The sequence below is a fragment of the Poecilia mexicana genome, unplaced genomic scaffold, assembly GCF_051168715.1.
Source record: "Poecilia mexicana isolate PSO_F unplaced genomic scaffold, ASM5116871v1 scaffold_2, whole genome shotgun sequence".
NCBI lineage: Eukaryota > Metazoa > Chordata > Actinopteri > Cyprinodontiformes > Poeciliidae > Poecilia > Poecilia mexicana.
Genome location: NW_028263371.1, coordinates 32,195,295 through 32,210,730, shown reverse-complemented (window position 1 = coordinate 32,210,730; position 15,436 = coordinate 32,195,295).

The window sequence follows — 15,436 nt, the reverse complement described above, 5'->3', positions numbered from 1 at the left end:
GTACTGATGTACCCAGGGCTTCTGGAAGAGAAACAGGCCCTCAGCATCACTGGTCCTCTACCATACATCACACCAGCTGCTTTTCCAGATATTCATTTAGCCTTCAGCATTTATCAAGCTGCTTCAGGTCCACATCTGAAATGGGAAGTGATTTAGGATGTAGCTAGTGTCTGCTGGTTGTCATGGTAACGCCCACTGTGAAGACTTTTCCCCTCCCTTACCATGATACTCACTCTGTGTTTACTAATTGCTCTCATTCTAAATGTGGCTGAGTTTAAGGAAGTATTTCTGTTCCATTTCTTGAGAAAAGCCTGCCATTTTCATCCTGAGTGGCGTCTTGTGGAGTCCGTCATGATAGATTACATCAGCCCGTACCACAATACCACCGCGGCTCCGGCAGCAGTCAGCCTCTTACTGTACAGCTTCACTTTTCCCAAACTGGATGTAACATTTAGCCGTTAATACCAGCTGCCGGAGAGTTCGTCTTCAGATGATTTAATTGCCCGGCAATTTTCTCCTGTCAAAAAAGCAATGTGCACCTCGGATGAAAATGAGCCAGCCCAAGTGGGAGAGTTAATTAGCGACCTCGTTAGGGACCTGGAAGTGTCTGCTGGGGCCTCTCTCTATATCTGTGTGTGTGTGCCAGTTTCAATCTGGATGGATGCGTGTGTGTGTGTGTGTCTTCTTTGTCCCTTTGCCTATGCGTGTGTGTGTAAGGAAATCTAAGGCGGCTTGTAGTAACGACCTGATATCTCATTGAACAGCTCAACCCGCCGACTGCAGAATGTTCCCACTGTGAGCCGAGCAGTCGATGCGTCGCAGAGGAGGCTGTTCTGATACTCTGATGGAAATCTCCATCTGATATAAAGAAAATGTACGCTTCATCTGCTTTTAATATGCTGACAAAAGTGCTCCCCCTAGGGGTGAGCCCTGAACTGTGTTTCTGAAACAGAAAGATATTTTACTCCCTTTGAACACAACGGGAAAATGCGTTTTCTGTCCCGTTTGTGCCCAGAGTTTGTAAAGCCTGGCATGTTGCAGAGGTTCCACTCTCTGTACGGGAGTCCTGTAGCACCAAAATAAATGTCAAAATGTAAAACAAAGAATTCCTGAAACTGAATACAACAAAATGCAAAATGCAGGATATGTTACAGTAAACTAATCATGGATCATGTGTCACTTCTATTGGTTTTCATTAATATTATGGAACTACTGTAGTGCAAAAAATCATATAAAGAACAAAGTAAAATATTTCAATCACACAAATGAGTGCTCATGTTTCCCTTGTATTTGTTTTCAGTAACTCTATGGAAGTCTTGTAGTGCCAAATTTTGTGGAAAAAAATGGAAAACTGTTATTAATCATTCATAGTAACCAAAAATAATAAACAAAATCTAAATGGCAAAAAGTGTAATGCCTCAATGCAGGTCATATTACAAAGCATTTCCATTGGTTTCGCTTTAGCATACGGAGGTTCTATTGTGCAAAAAAAATCTGTCGCAAAATGTGTTTATCATATATAGAAAAATTCAAACCAAAAACACATATTTCAACCTGGAGAGCCAGATTACACATTCACCAAATCAGCATTAATGTCTTTCTTTAGCTAAATTCAATTCATTCTCATCCCAGAGATCAATGGGGTTCTGTGCAAAATATTCACATCAAAAAGACCTTTTAGAGATTCTAGCTGAGGGTGGTAAGAGATTGAATCTAGTCCTGTCACTCAGTGAGGAAGAAGCCATCACTCCACAGACAACAAAAATTAGATTTTCTCCTGTAATCTGATGAAACATCACCGTTTAGGCCATAACATTTATCTTCCCAATTGTAAAGTATGATGGTGGCAGCATCATGCTGTGAGGATATTTTGCAACCATTCCTGAAATGGTTGTCAGCATGAGGAAAGAACCCTGATTGGGACACATCTAGTAAATCTGGTTGTGAACGAAACATGGCCGCCTTTCATTCAATATTGCTGATCTGCACAGGGATGCGTTGAGGGCTTTGGGTGTTGATTTGGAAAGGAGACCTGAGTAGTAATTTGTTAAGCTGTGTCCTGTGAATTATTGAAAGTATATGAGTGTAAGTAATCCTGTGATCAGCAACAGCAGGACGGGCCATCCATCAGCGCTCTCCGCGTGTTTCTGTTCACGGCACGGAGGGCTGGGGGGCGGCAGGCGGCGGAAGGTTAATGCTGGGGGGGTTTGGGAGGTTTGTGTTCCTTTGCTTTGCTTTTAGAATCATTTTCTGCACCAGCGTACCTTAATTACTCTTGAGTCGACAGCGGCGGCAGCAGAGGAAGGTCCTGCGTTCTCTGGGAGCGAGCGGCGTGCTCCATCATAACTGCAGCAGATTCCCCTAACCTTGCTCTGCAGGAGACGGAGGAAAAACCCGAAGGAACGGGGGAGGAGAGGATGCAAATGCAGAGCGGAGACTGATGTCCAACCTTGTGTTTAGTCTGGAGCTAAGGTCGTCCTCCCTCCCATCTATCACTGCTCTAATCAGCTGCACACAGCCGCCACGCGGGGCTGATAACACACGGAGGCTGATAAAAGATTCAACAGGTAAACATTCAGAAACAACTGCAGCAATATCCCCAAACTGGGAGTAATTAACTGGGAACGAGCAGCACAAACTGGTGGAATGGAAGTACAGTTAATGACAATATGTGGTGGAGATTTCTGAAAACATCTTGCAGCATCATGCTGAGGATTAATTGATTGATTTAAAACTACAAATCTGACAAGAACAAACAAAAATGCCTTCAACAGACGGTTCCCGCAAGTAAAACATGGCGGTGGAAGCATTATGATGTGAGAAAGCTGGTTTTATGAGTGCAGTCCTGGGAAAGAAATGTTAAAGGCTGTAAAAGATTCGAAAAGTGAATGATGTTGCTCAATTTTTCTCGTTATAAAATAAAATTACACAAAAATATTCACAACCTTTGATCTTTATACTGTTGTGTGTCACGACAGCCACAGTTTTCCATGTATTTAATGGGATTATAGATGACAACCAACAAACTTTACATCCTTCTGGTGAAACATGGAGGTGGCAGCATCATGCTGTGGGGACTCTGGTCAGCCTGGCTTATCATTTTTAAATGTTTTATTTGTATAAACAAGCCTAACAAAAACAAATGATTAACATTCACAGACCATGATGCTGCCACCACCATGTTTCACCATGGGAAGGCTTTGCAGGGTAGATTTTCTGCCTCTTTTTTCTTGCTATACATTAAAAAAAAACAACAACATATGTTTCACTTCACAGTTGTAACAGTTTGTTCTGGTCCATCTCATATTTCAACAGAATGCGTGAAGTTCTTGCTTAAATCAGGCATCAGTAAATTGAAACTGGTCATGCTCTAAAGGTTAAAGGTCAACCCAAACACCAACACTGTGGTCTTCTTCTTCTTCTCCCGTCATTCCATCTTCACATTAACCGACACCCAGACTGTGCCCCTCCCCCCCTGCAGAAACAAGCGCTTGGTTTTGCCCCTGCCAGGCGATCCGGAGATGGTCGGAATTAGTTTGTCGCCCATCGCAATTAAAATCGTATTATTGCTGGAGTGTGACCCGGCCTGATTTAATTGGTGCTGAAAAATGATGAATAGATGGAAGTTTTTTAAAGCAGATATGATGGAGCTCAGATCAGTTCAGTGAATTACTCCTCATTTTGCTCGGCACATTGATAAGCATAACAATCTGTTTTTCATATTTGGACACATGGAAATTCACTACCATATCACTTTGCTAAAGCTACAGTATTTTACGAAACATGCTTCTTTTTTAATATATACTTTTAAATATTTGTTAAAACTGTCACTTTTTAAGTTTTGGATCTCCACTGATGAAAATGCAGGAAATCTACATTTAATTCAGTGTAGATTTTTTTAAAAATCATGTGTTTTTTTTGTGTGTTTTTTTTACAGGACATGTATTAGTTACATATATTTTAACTTGTTACTTTCTTAAATCACATTTTTAATGTTCTTACATACAAAAATCCCAAACTGGAACCTTTGTATGTGCATGTTTCTGGTAGGCTTGTGAATATGACACAGTGTCATCCGCTAGCAGCGGCGATGGATGATGAAGCTGCTTTAGCACACTAGGGGTTAATTTCTGCTTCTGAAGCGATCTGATTGGACGCTTGAAAAGACTATTCTTGTGTTCAAGCTGTGATAAAATGAGTTAGCCTATCAGCGAAGCTATGCTAAGCTAATATAGCTTCTCAATGCTAAACGTCAATCTGTGGCACGGCACATTGTTCAGGTTTTCATTAGGGAGAAAAAAAAGTGAAAACCTCAAATCAAAAGGATCCCCACAAGCATGAAGCTGCCACCGCCATGTTATATGTTTTCCTTCCACTCTACTTTCCTTTCCCAGAGCTGGATGTGCAGCTGCAAGTGAGGAGACAGCATGCTTTATACTTCCTGGAGCGTTCAGGTCCGGGGGGTTCCTATCAGTCAGAGTGTGAGCAGAGTGTGTGTTGGGGGGCCATGGTGAGGGGTGTGTGAGCAGGATAAAGGAGGGGGGGTCATGGGTGGTTGTGGGGGGGTAATCCATCCATTGTGTTGAACTTCTTCATCTGTATCAATTCATTGAAAACACAGCGGCCCTGTGGAGTGAAACTGAGCCGGCCCGCTCCCTTTCTAGATAGGGTGGTGGTGGGGGTGTAGTGGACCATGGGAAAAACACAATCCCTACACCCCCCAAAACCCTCCTTCTGCTTGTTCCCCCCCACCCCCGCCCTGTGCCACTCTTCCCTGACCTGCAGGCCGAGGCTCTTTCTCTGCAGAAGTGAGTCCGCTCCATTCAGGGCACCCTGCCATCCCCATAACACCGCCCCCATACCCCTTCTTTACCACCAACCCCATCACGGGGCACAGACTGCCTCCCTCCCCCCACATCCACCCCTGATTCAGCCCAGACTAAAACAAAGAATAACGGCCAGGACCCCCATCTCTGAGGTCGTGGGGGGTTGCGGTTACCGTACTGAGTCTAGGTCTGGTCCGGTCTGGAGGGGGGTGGGGGGAGTGTTACCGTGGCGACACCCGGTGCAGAAACTGGTGTGAGGAAGTGAACGTCCACTAAAACTCTTCAGGAATAAATAGTCTCCATGCTCCATTCTCCTTCATCTTTTCCAGTATCTGAGTTAGTCAGCAGGATCCTGTCGTCACGGCGACGAGGGCCGATCTGAACATCCCTAACAAACCCCCCACCTCCACCTTCCCATCCAACCACCCTGTCAATCAGAGCTGATGAACCCGAGTGAGGCGATCATTACAGGACCGTGGTGTTTATCAATATGTGAGATTAATCCCTAACATGTTTCAGCTGGAGGGGCGGGGGGTGAGAGGGGTCTGCGTCCTCTAAAGTCATGACACAGCACTCAGCAACATGCTAATGTGCATTAACAGGAGGCACTGAGATGGAGGTGGTGGTGGGGGGAGAGAGAAAGAGAGAGGGAGAGACCGCCAGCAGGGGGAGGTAGGACAACAGGAAACAAAGAGAGAGAGAGAGAAAGAGAGAGAGAGTTGGGACTCCCATCAGCCCGGCGGTTGTCCTCTCAGGGGGTTGGAGGATGTGTGCGTGCGTGCGTGTGTGTGTGTGTGTGTGTGTGTGTGTGTGTGTGTGTGTGGATGGCAGCTGGACCATGTCCCTAAACGTGTCCAGCTGTCCTCGCTGCAGGGTGTGTCCTCAGAGCTGGACAGGGAGTTTACCTCAGTGACCTGTTCAGAGGACAAGCAGGGTTACAGTGACAGTGCATCGCCATGGAAACCATGTCCACGAAGCTGTCCCTGTCCTCGAGTTGCAGTGCATCTCCATGGAAACTCTAGGTTTCCATGGAGGTCAAATACTTTTGGCCATGTGATTTATCTGGTTTTCTAAACATTTTGCAATAAACCATTTCTGAATAGTGAAGCATGGTGGTGGCAGCATCATGCTGTTTGGAGGCTTCTGATTTATGCTTTCTTTAAACAGTTTTTCAAACTGTGGCATGCATCAGGCGTTTCATGAAACATCCTTTCCTCTTTCCCAACCTCAGCCAGACTGCACAGAGATTTAGGTTTGAACTTTGACCTTCACCCCCAGTCTTTTGCAGCTTTTTACAATTTGAGCTCTATTCATTTCATCTTCAACTCCGATAAACATCACCTCAGAATAATACTACCACCACCAAGTTTCCCGCCAGGTGGTCTGGACTGTGATCAGTTTTCTACTTGGATTTTTATTCTTCTCTGCCTTAAAACTTTGTCCTGTTATTATTATTATTATTATTCCTCTACTAGGCGTCACTCATCTGGTTTGGTGAAAGAATCTGCTTCTGTTTCTGTTAATCACCCGACACCCTGAGCAACAGAAACCTGCTGCTTTAACAAACTGCTGTCACTTCCTGCTCCTCGACTCAGACGGGCTTGTGTCTGATGGGACAGCAGGCCTCGTTTCCATAGTGATGGCTGAGGCTGCTCATGTTTGGTTGAGGAGGACTGGGAGGTCTGTCGCTGTCGAGGGTCGTCCAGGTTCATCTGCGTTGGTCCCGGTCCCGGGGGGGGGGACTAAGGTGTGGGGGGCTTTAGCCCACACACACAAAGCCCTGAAAGGCGCTCTTATCAGTGTCTCTTACCTGCTGGGCCGATTCATTCCTGCTGCTGGGCCAGGAAAGCAGACACCGCGGATGGGCCGCCAGATACGGCCCAGTCCCGACTCAACGGGGAGATGGAAGGGGAGTGATGGGGTGAGAGGTGGGATGGAGTGGGGGGGGTCTGCTTTCAGCTGCCGCTCTTAAAACCAGACAGAAACCCCTTTCATTTCCTCTGGACCAGCCCACTGTGGAAACACCACGACTTTCTCCAAGTTTTCCTGAACAAGCACTTCCTGGCTATGCAGAGCAGGCGTTTCCATGGTTATCAGTTAGCCAATGGCGGCTTCTTGGGAATGAGTGGGTGCAGGGGGTCTCTGTGGCAGGCTGTCTTTTTAAACAAGGCCAGACACTTCACAGACAGGGAGAGGGCCAATTAATTCTGCCGGGGGCAGCGCTCCCAGGTTAGCATTTGCTTATAGTGATAAATTGGTGCTTTGTACCCACGGTAAACTACCTGTGCCCCCTCCTCCCCTGTTTGGGCTGCTTGGCAGGTCCTGGAGTGATGTCATGGGGCTCAGACTGATTAGTCGGGTGTGCTTCGTCCTCTTTCACAGGGTCACTGCTCCACTGTGTGTGGAAAATTAATTAAAAGCTGGCCGGGTTGGTGTCAGTCCGCGCTAGTGCCAGCTAGCTGCTAACATCTGCCGAGGAACTACACGGACTAATCCTGACCTCAGACTTGGTATGTGGTTAAAAATGACAAGAAAAAGGTCGGGGATTTAACAGGAAGTGACCAAAATAGTTTCTTTTACTCTGAAGGGGTTTAGTGGTTTGACTCCCAGGTTCATCACAACCTTAGAAATGAAATAAGGAGATGGATTTTATTTACTGCCACTCGTTTAATAACCATCCATCCATCCATCCATCCATTTTCTTTACACCCTGGTCCCTTAGTGGGTCGGGAGGGGTGCTGGTGCCTCTCTCCAGCTAACGTTCCGGGCGAGAGGCGGGTCACCCTGGACAGGTCGCCAGTCTGTCGCAGGGCAACACAGAGACACACAGGACAAACAACCATGCACACACACACTCACACCAAGGGGCAATTTGGAGAGGCCAATTGGGTTAAAATTTTATGAACCATTTCCATCAGTAGCTAATCTAATCTCTTTCCTGATTAGATAAACAAAATGATTTTTCTGAGCTTTGCCACATTGCCTATTAAAATAAAAGACATTTGTTTAAAATTCAAAGTGCATTTAAATACTAGGTGGTCATACTTGTGCAAACACATCAATTTATGGCTAAGTCTATGTTAATCCTTGGTCATATCTTAGCATCAAGCTAAGTAAATGGACTGAACTTACAGAGTTCTTTTCCAATCATTTTGACCACTCAAAGTGCTTTATATTAGAGTCACATTCACCCATTCACATTCTCACACATTTATACACCAATACGCAGATCGATATTCATTTTGGGAGTACTGTTTAAACTTACTACAGTATAGTTATGATGGAATAATAAAAAGTGACGATTAATGTAACAGTTTGAATGCAAAAGCTGGAGGTAGTTTACAGCTTAATAAAAAACTTAGTTGCTTCAACTTCTGTTAGCATTTTTGAGATGAAAATGTTCAGTGAATCAGCTTTTGCTTCGGCAGATGAAACTTTGGCTGACAGCTATGAAAACAGGAAGCTGGCATTTTATTTAAGCATATAGGTATTTGACTAAATGCATTTTATTAATTGATATTTTTCAAATGACAGCATGCCTCTTGGTCAAATACAATAGGTGGCATTGACAAGAGAACAATAAACCGTCAGGTTAATAATCTCCTTTCTCCGTTTCAACTGTGAGATTCATTCACAGGAAATTCACCGTTAAATCAACCCATTGATTAGCTGTCAGTTTTTGTGTCTGTCAATCACAGACACAGGTCTGTCAAATCAATCAAAAAGTTCTTGAAAAGGGTTTTCTTCTTGTTAGTGGACGGTCCTGAGCTGCAGTGGCCAAACTGTTAAGAAGTAAAGAAAAAGTTTCAGTTTCTCAATGAGTGTTCGGAGTAAATATGTCTGAATGGAGTCCATCTTCATCCCTGGGTTCTCTGCGTTACATAAAGCTACCGTGACTAGAAATAGCCTGCAGTGGCTGCGTTTGCTGGAGCATGTGGTCTGAATTTAGCCGGTGCTTTATCTGTGTCTCCCATCCGGTTTCCTCTCCGTTCTCTGCGTTTGCTAAGTGGTTGCATACATTCATGTGTCTTCGGAGTCCGACGGGCATCAAAGCAGCCAAGCTGCGCGGCTCAGGGAGGGGAATGCAGAGGGCAGCTCGGATATTTTATTTACTCGTCGTTTAAGTACGTCTTCCCGTTGCCTCATTATTTCTGCTGCATGTCAAACATCCTGCCGGCGTCACCGCGAGAACCTTCCCCAAGGTGAGGAAAGGTGGACCGGTTCCCTTTTATGTGAGCGGCGAGAACGAAAGTCACGGCCAATTTCCCTTTCAACATGGACACGGGGGAGGAAGAGAGAGACAACAAGGAGAGCAACAAAACAGCCTTGAGTTGGCAGAGCGGGATCTTTGATTTGGTATATCAAAGGGGAGCGATCCCCGGGTTCAGAGGCTCCCAAGGTCGGAACATGGAGAACTACTTTGTTTCAGTCTGGCTGAAAAAAAGACTCCTAGAAACTACAGAGTTATTACAAGAACATAGAATTAAAAGTGGCTAAAGTCCACAAGAGTAGGAGTGACTGAAACTCACTCCCTCATCATCGGTCCTATCTGGAACAGGAACCATCTTGTTCTAAACAGCTGATCGTCCAGCAGCCTCAGAAAGTTGATTTGATTCCCTCGGGAAATGAGAGTCCACAATATTTCAGAGATCCAGAGAATGTCACTCAACCTGGAAACCTCTTCTGGTCTCATGTTCAGCTGCGTTATCTTGAAATGTCACTGAGAGAGAAACGAAAAAGCACGTTTTATCGAGGAGGGATTATTCCCGGTTGGGTTTATGGACGCATGTTCACTGAGATCAGACCTTTTAACTCTGCATTTGAGAATTTCCCCTAAAGATATGCATAAAGGCTTAAAATACACTGGTTGTCCCTTTAGTCCCACATCAAGAAGGAACTTTAAAAATTCCTAATTATTGACAATCTAGCAGAGAAGTGAGTGGTGCTGGTTGGGTCGTGGTCTGTAGGCTGGATGAGTTGCAGGTACCACCATCATCCTCGTACAGGAACCTTGAATCATGTCGTTTGGACAACTGGCCTAAACTTTACAAGGTACAACCAGGCCTGATTACTCCCAAATCTACAAACCATTTAAATAGTACCCATCTGACAACATGAAGTATCCTAGAATTTCTGAAAAACCAAAACATCACGGCCCAGTCTGATGTTTTGGTTTTACTGACTTCTATCAAAGATTTTTCTGATGCTTTTGCACTCCAGGAAACCAGAGCAAGAACAATAATATGCAAATGAGGCAAACAGTGTAAAGAATTGAATTTTTCAGTACCTGGTCAATAAAACATTCACCACCAATTATCGCAAATGTTTGATAACTGGTGCAACTCCTTCTTCACACAGGGTCAGGCTGGTATGGTAGCCTTATCCCTTGATAGATTTAATCATTTGTTGTTGTTTTTTTCACGTATTGTTTTGGATGTTGTGTTTTGTTTCATGTTCTGAAATAACTTTGACAAAAACAGAAGAAGTTTAAGAGCAGGTTAACAGCACTAACCTGCCATTTAAGAGGCAGACTCCATTCAGTGATCATAAACTCAATAAAACTCAGAAGCCAATAAACTGATAGTTCATTGGTTTATGTAAACCAATGAACTATCTGTTTCTGTTTTCTGTGGAAAACTCTAGGTAATGAAAGGGTGATCCTGTGAATGAAGTCCTAAGGAGACTGAATTCACTTCAATTTTGTATCTAAATGATTACATATTGCAATAATCTTATGTGAGATGGTCTGCAACCTGTCCAAGGTGTGTCTGGTAGAGATGGACTCCAACCCCCCTCCCCTCCATGTGTCTATGCAGTCCTGCATAGATACGTGTATGGACCTCCAGTAACCCAAGGCACAGAATAGCAACATAGTAACACAAGAGAGAAATGAGTGCGAGTCCAGTTTACGGTCTACAGTAGGAGCGTTTTGTATGAGGGGCCGTTTAGGACAAAATTTACGTTTTGTCTCTCACACTACCAAAAACTCTCGCACACTCAAAAAAATTACGTTTTGTCTCTCACACACTACCAAAAACTCTCGCATACTCCAAAAAAGTAGCCACGCACACTCAAAAAAATTACGTTTCGTCTCTCACACACTACCAAAAACTCTCACATACTCCAAAAAAGTAGCCACGCACACTCAAAAAAATTACGTTTCGTCTCTCACACACTACCAAAAACTCTCGCACACTCAAAAAAATTACGTTTTGTCTCTCACACACTACCAAAAACTCTCGCATACTCCAAAAAAGTAGCCACGCACACTCAAAAAAATTACGTTTCGTCTCTCACACACTACCAAAAACTCTCGCACACTCAAAAAAATTACGTTTTGTCTCTCACACACTACCAAAAACTCTCGCATACTCCAAAAAAATAGCCACGCACACACAAACGTTAACTTTCTCGCTCACATACACCACTACCAGCTCGCTCACATACACTACCAGCTCGCGCACATACACACAAACGTTAACTTTCTCGCACACATACACTGCTACCAGCTCGCTCACATACACTACCAGCTCGCGCACATACACACAAACGTTAACTTTCTCGCTCACATACACTAACAGCTCGCACATTCACAAACGTTAACTGTCTCGCTCACATACACTACTAACAGCTCGCACATTCACAAACGTTCACTGTCTCGCACACATACACTAACAGCTCGCACATTCACAAACGTTCACTGTCTCGCACACATACACTGCTACCAGCTCGCACATTCACAAACGTTAACTTTCTCGCTCACATACACTACTAACAGCTCGCACACACACACAGACGTTTATCTCTCACATACACAAGACTAAAGTTGAACACACACACACACACAGTACTAAGACCCGTTTTTTGAATGTGTGAGAGCGACACTCTTTTTGAATGTGTGAGAGCGAAACTCTTTTTGAATGTGTGAGAGCGAGACTTTTTTGAATGTGTGAGAGTTGTCACGGAAGAGGCGGGGCATAATTTTTGGATCAAACTGCGCATGCGTAGATCCTAAACTATAATTTTCCATTTTTGACTCACTGTATGTTGTATTACTTAGTATATTTGTGTTTTTAAATATATATAAATATATTGAAACTATCTTTCAATAGCTACCTTATATTAAACTATGTTAAGGACAAATGTCAAACATAGTGCAAATATTTTGAAAACAAAGTAAAAGATCTTGCAGGTATATTAATCTCCTTCCTCCTTCATCAGAAATGAAAAATTATAAATGCACACTATGTGTTGGGAACCTGTGTTTGTTGACTGACTTTTATTTGTCAGGCTTACGAGACAAAAGCTGAAAAAAGATCGATTTTCTTCGCTTTCAAAATAACACAAAACAGCGAAAAAAGACCTCCACACCGGACCTCGTTTATTTATGTATGTATTTTTATTTTGATAGCTGCCGATTAAACTGAAAGTTACACATTGATATGATCATATGAGTAGTTTTTACCGAGAAATCGATCAGAAGCGCCGTGAAAATGGTCAGATTCACCGGATCCGCGTCTCTGGCTGCAATGCGCGCTCCCGTCACAGGGGGAACAGATTTTCACGGGGGGAACAGAATTTCTCACAAGACCTCTTAATAATTCCTGTAATGCTGGCACCCAGTGGACAGATTGTACTACAGCAATTTTGCTATTTTTAATCAATCAATCAAATTCATTTATTTCTATAGCACATTTAATCTACAAGAAAATTAAACGTTCTATATATATTTAAAATATATATAGCACAAATATACTAAGTAATAGAACATACAGTGAGTCAACAATCGAAACTTAAGGTTTAGGATCTACGCATGCGCAGTTTGATCCAAAAATTATGCCCCGCCTCTTCCGTGACAACTCTCACACATTCAAAAAAGTCTCGCTCTCACACATTCAAAAAACGAGTCTTAGTACTGTGTGTGTGTGTTCAACTTTAGTCTTGTGTATGTGAGAGATAAACGTCTGTGTGTGTGTGTGTGTGTGCGAGCTGGTAGCAGTGTATGTGAGCGAGACAGTTAACGTTTGTGAATGTGCGAGCTGTTAGTGTATGTGTGCGAGACAGTTAACGTTTGTGAATGTGCGAGCTGTTAGTGTATGTGTGCGAGACAGTTAACGTTTGTGAATGTGCGAGCTGGTAGCAGTGTATGTGAGCGAGACAGTTAACGTTTGTGTGTGTGTGACATTTTAGTATTTTTTTAGTGTGCGTGGCTATTTTTTTGGAGTGTGCGAGAGTTTCTGGTAGTGTGAGAGACAAAACGTAATTTTTTTGAGTATGCGAGGCTACTTTTTTGGAGTGTGCGAGAGTTTCTGGTAGTGTGTGAGAGACAAAACGTAATTTTTGGAGTGTGCGAGAGTTTCTGGTAGTGTGTGAGAGACGAAACGTAATTTTTTTGAGTATGCGAGGCTACTTTTTTGGAGTATGCGAGACTTTTTGGTAGTGTGTGAGAGACAGAACGTAAATTTTGTCCTAAACGGCCCCTCATAGTTTTGTACATTCAAAGCCTCCCTCCACCACCGTTTGGGTGGTTCATTATAACTGCAGCCTTATAAAAAGTGACACTGAAAAGAGGGAGGCGGAAAACTTTTTTGCCTGAGCCGTGAGTTCAGTCGGAACAGTTGGATATGACAGATCTCTCCACAAAGGCTACAAACACCTGGTGGTTATGGGCTTAGACAGCGGAGATGTCATTCTGACGGCTCCCCCCTCCACCTCACTCCCCCGTCACCCCTCCAGCTCTGGCTTCTGTGGACTTTTTTTCTTTTACACTCTGAAATTGTCAATCGAGTCAGTGGCCTGGACAAGCTCTTTCTTTTTTTTTTTTAAACAGCAGGGCTTTAAAATGGTGCCAACCGAGCAGCATGGACGAAGGGTTTGAAAAAGGCACAATGAACTGGAAAAAAAAAAAAAAAAAAAAAAACTCGCTACCTGGGAAACAAAAACCAGAGGCAGCCGAGAAAATGTGTCAGAAAGGAGGGGAGACAGAGTGACCCTCCTTCCTTTCTGTCCCGAGTCCTCTGAGTGAGCGGCAGGTTTTCTGGTCCTGAGAGAAGTGACAAAAAAAAAGAGACAGAAAGAAAGTGAGAGCCCCTTGGAAATGGAGAGAAGAGTGGCAAGGGGGAGGGCTGGAGGGAGAACAACTTGAATCGTTGTCATCAGCTCCGTCACGTTGAATAGGCCTAATGAATGCAAGTGAGTGTTGAGGAGTCACGACCAGCTCTATCAAGGCAGGTAATACCGCCCAGATTTAATTGGGAGCAGGTATTGGAAGGGCTGTATTACTTTAATTGGGTAGGGGTTCTCTAAATGGAAAAGACAAAGTATAATGGCCAAATTGTGGCGCACAATAGCACTTAGCCCAGGATTGTATGCATTCGCTAATCTGCCCTGGAATGAGGCAATTCCGAACAATTTTCTCAGTGAAACCAGCTGCAGAAAGCTGGTTCTCCCCCACCCCTCTTTTTTTTTCTTTTTTTTGTTCACCCTTGGGAAAATGTAAGATTGAAACAGAAAATACCTTCACCGGGGCAATCATTTGCCACGTGTGGAAAACGGATACAGCACTGAGTGGTGGAGTAGATCGGGGACAGGGGGGGGGAGGAGAGAGGAGGGATCTTTGTAAACGGGAAGAATGGACGGCAAAGGAGATAAAGTGGGGCTCAAAGTGGGGCCTGTCACAGTGGCCAACCAGAGAATAAAGTGATGACATTTACAGTGACAGATGAGACTGCGAGGAAGAACTGCCCACTATTTAGAGGAAGGAATCTGATATTTAACAGACATGGCCTCTGGTAATTAACAGTGGAGATGTATTTAGCAGTGAGGTGTGTCATTATTAATGACAAGCTGAGATGCTGATACCCTCCTGATTATAATAAACTCCAGCTATCTGCGTTTGCCAGGATTCTGGGATGCTTCCTTTGAAACCTATCTTCCATTATCATTCCTTCCTTCCTTCTTTTACGTGTTGCTTCCAGGGAGCTCAACCTACTCGCAACCTTCAGAAAGCATTTCATTCAAAGATTTTCTTTGGACTCTGGATGCTTTTTTGCTGGCTTTCACAACAATAGAGCATTCAGAGGAACTTCACTTTGACCTACATATCGAGAAGAGGATAGGTGTAGCAGATCTTTGGGTGCTATGTTATCAGTTGTCAGAAAATACACAGCGTTTTTACCTATTTTTAGTTAAATCTACAACAAAAATTAAAGATAAAGCATATTGACTTACAGAAAACAGGATTTTAACTCAAAGTGATTCCATAACATAAAATGCATCATCTACCCACGGTGGGCAGTTTTGGCGAGTTTTGGAAGCAGGACTTCATTGTTTTTATTCATGCCTAACTGTTAAACTGTTAAGCCTCCGGTCACTAGGTGGCAGAAGTGTTCAAACTAATCAACAGGCTGCATGTTTAAGTCAGTAGATGTAGACAAGTCTGGTTATTTGTTTGAAGTAAAAAAATTGTGTATGGTGAAACCAGATTCAGCAAGAACAATGAGCTTTTGCGTCAGCTCTTCTAATTTTTTTTCTATAATATTGCCACAGCTAAGAAAGTTAGATAACAGCTAACATGTCAACAGTACAACACATTTTTTTCTGTTTTTCTG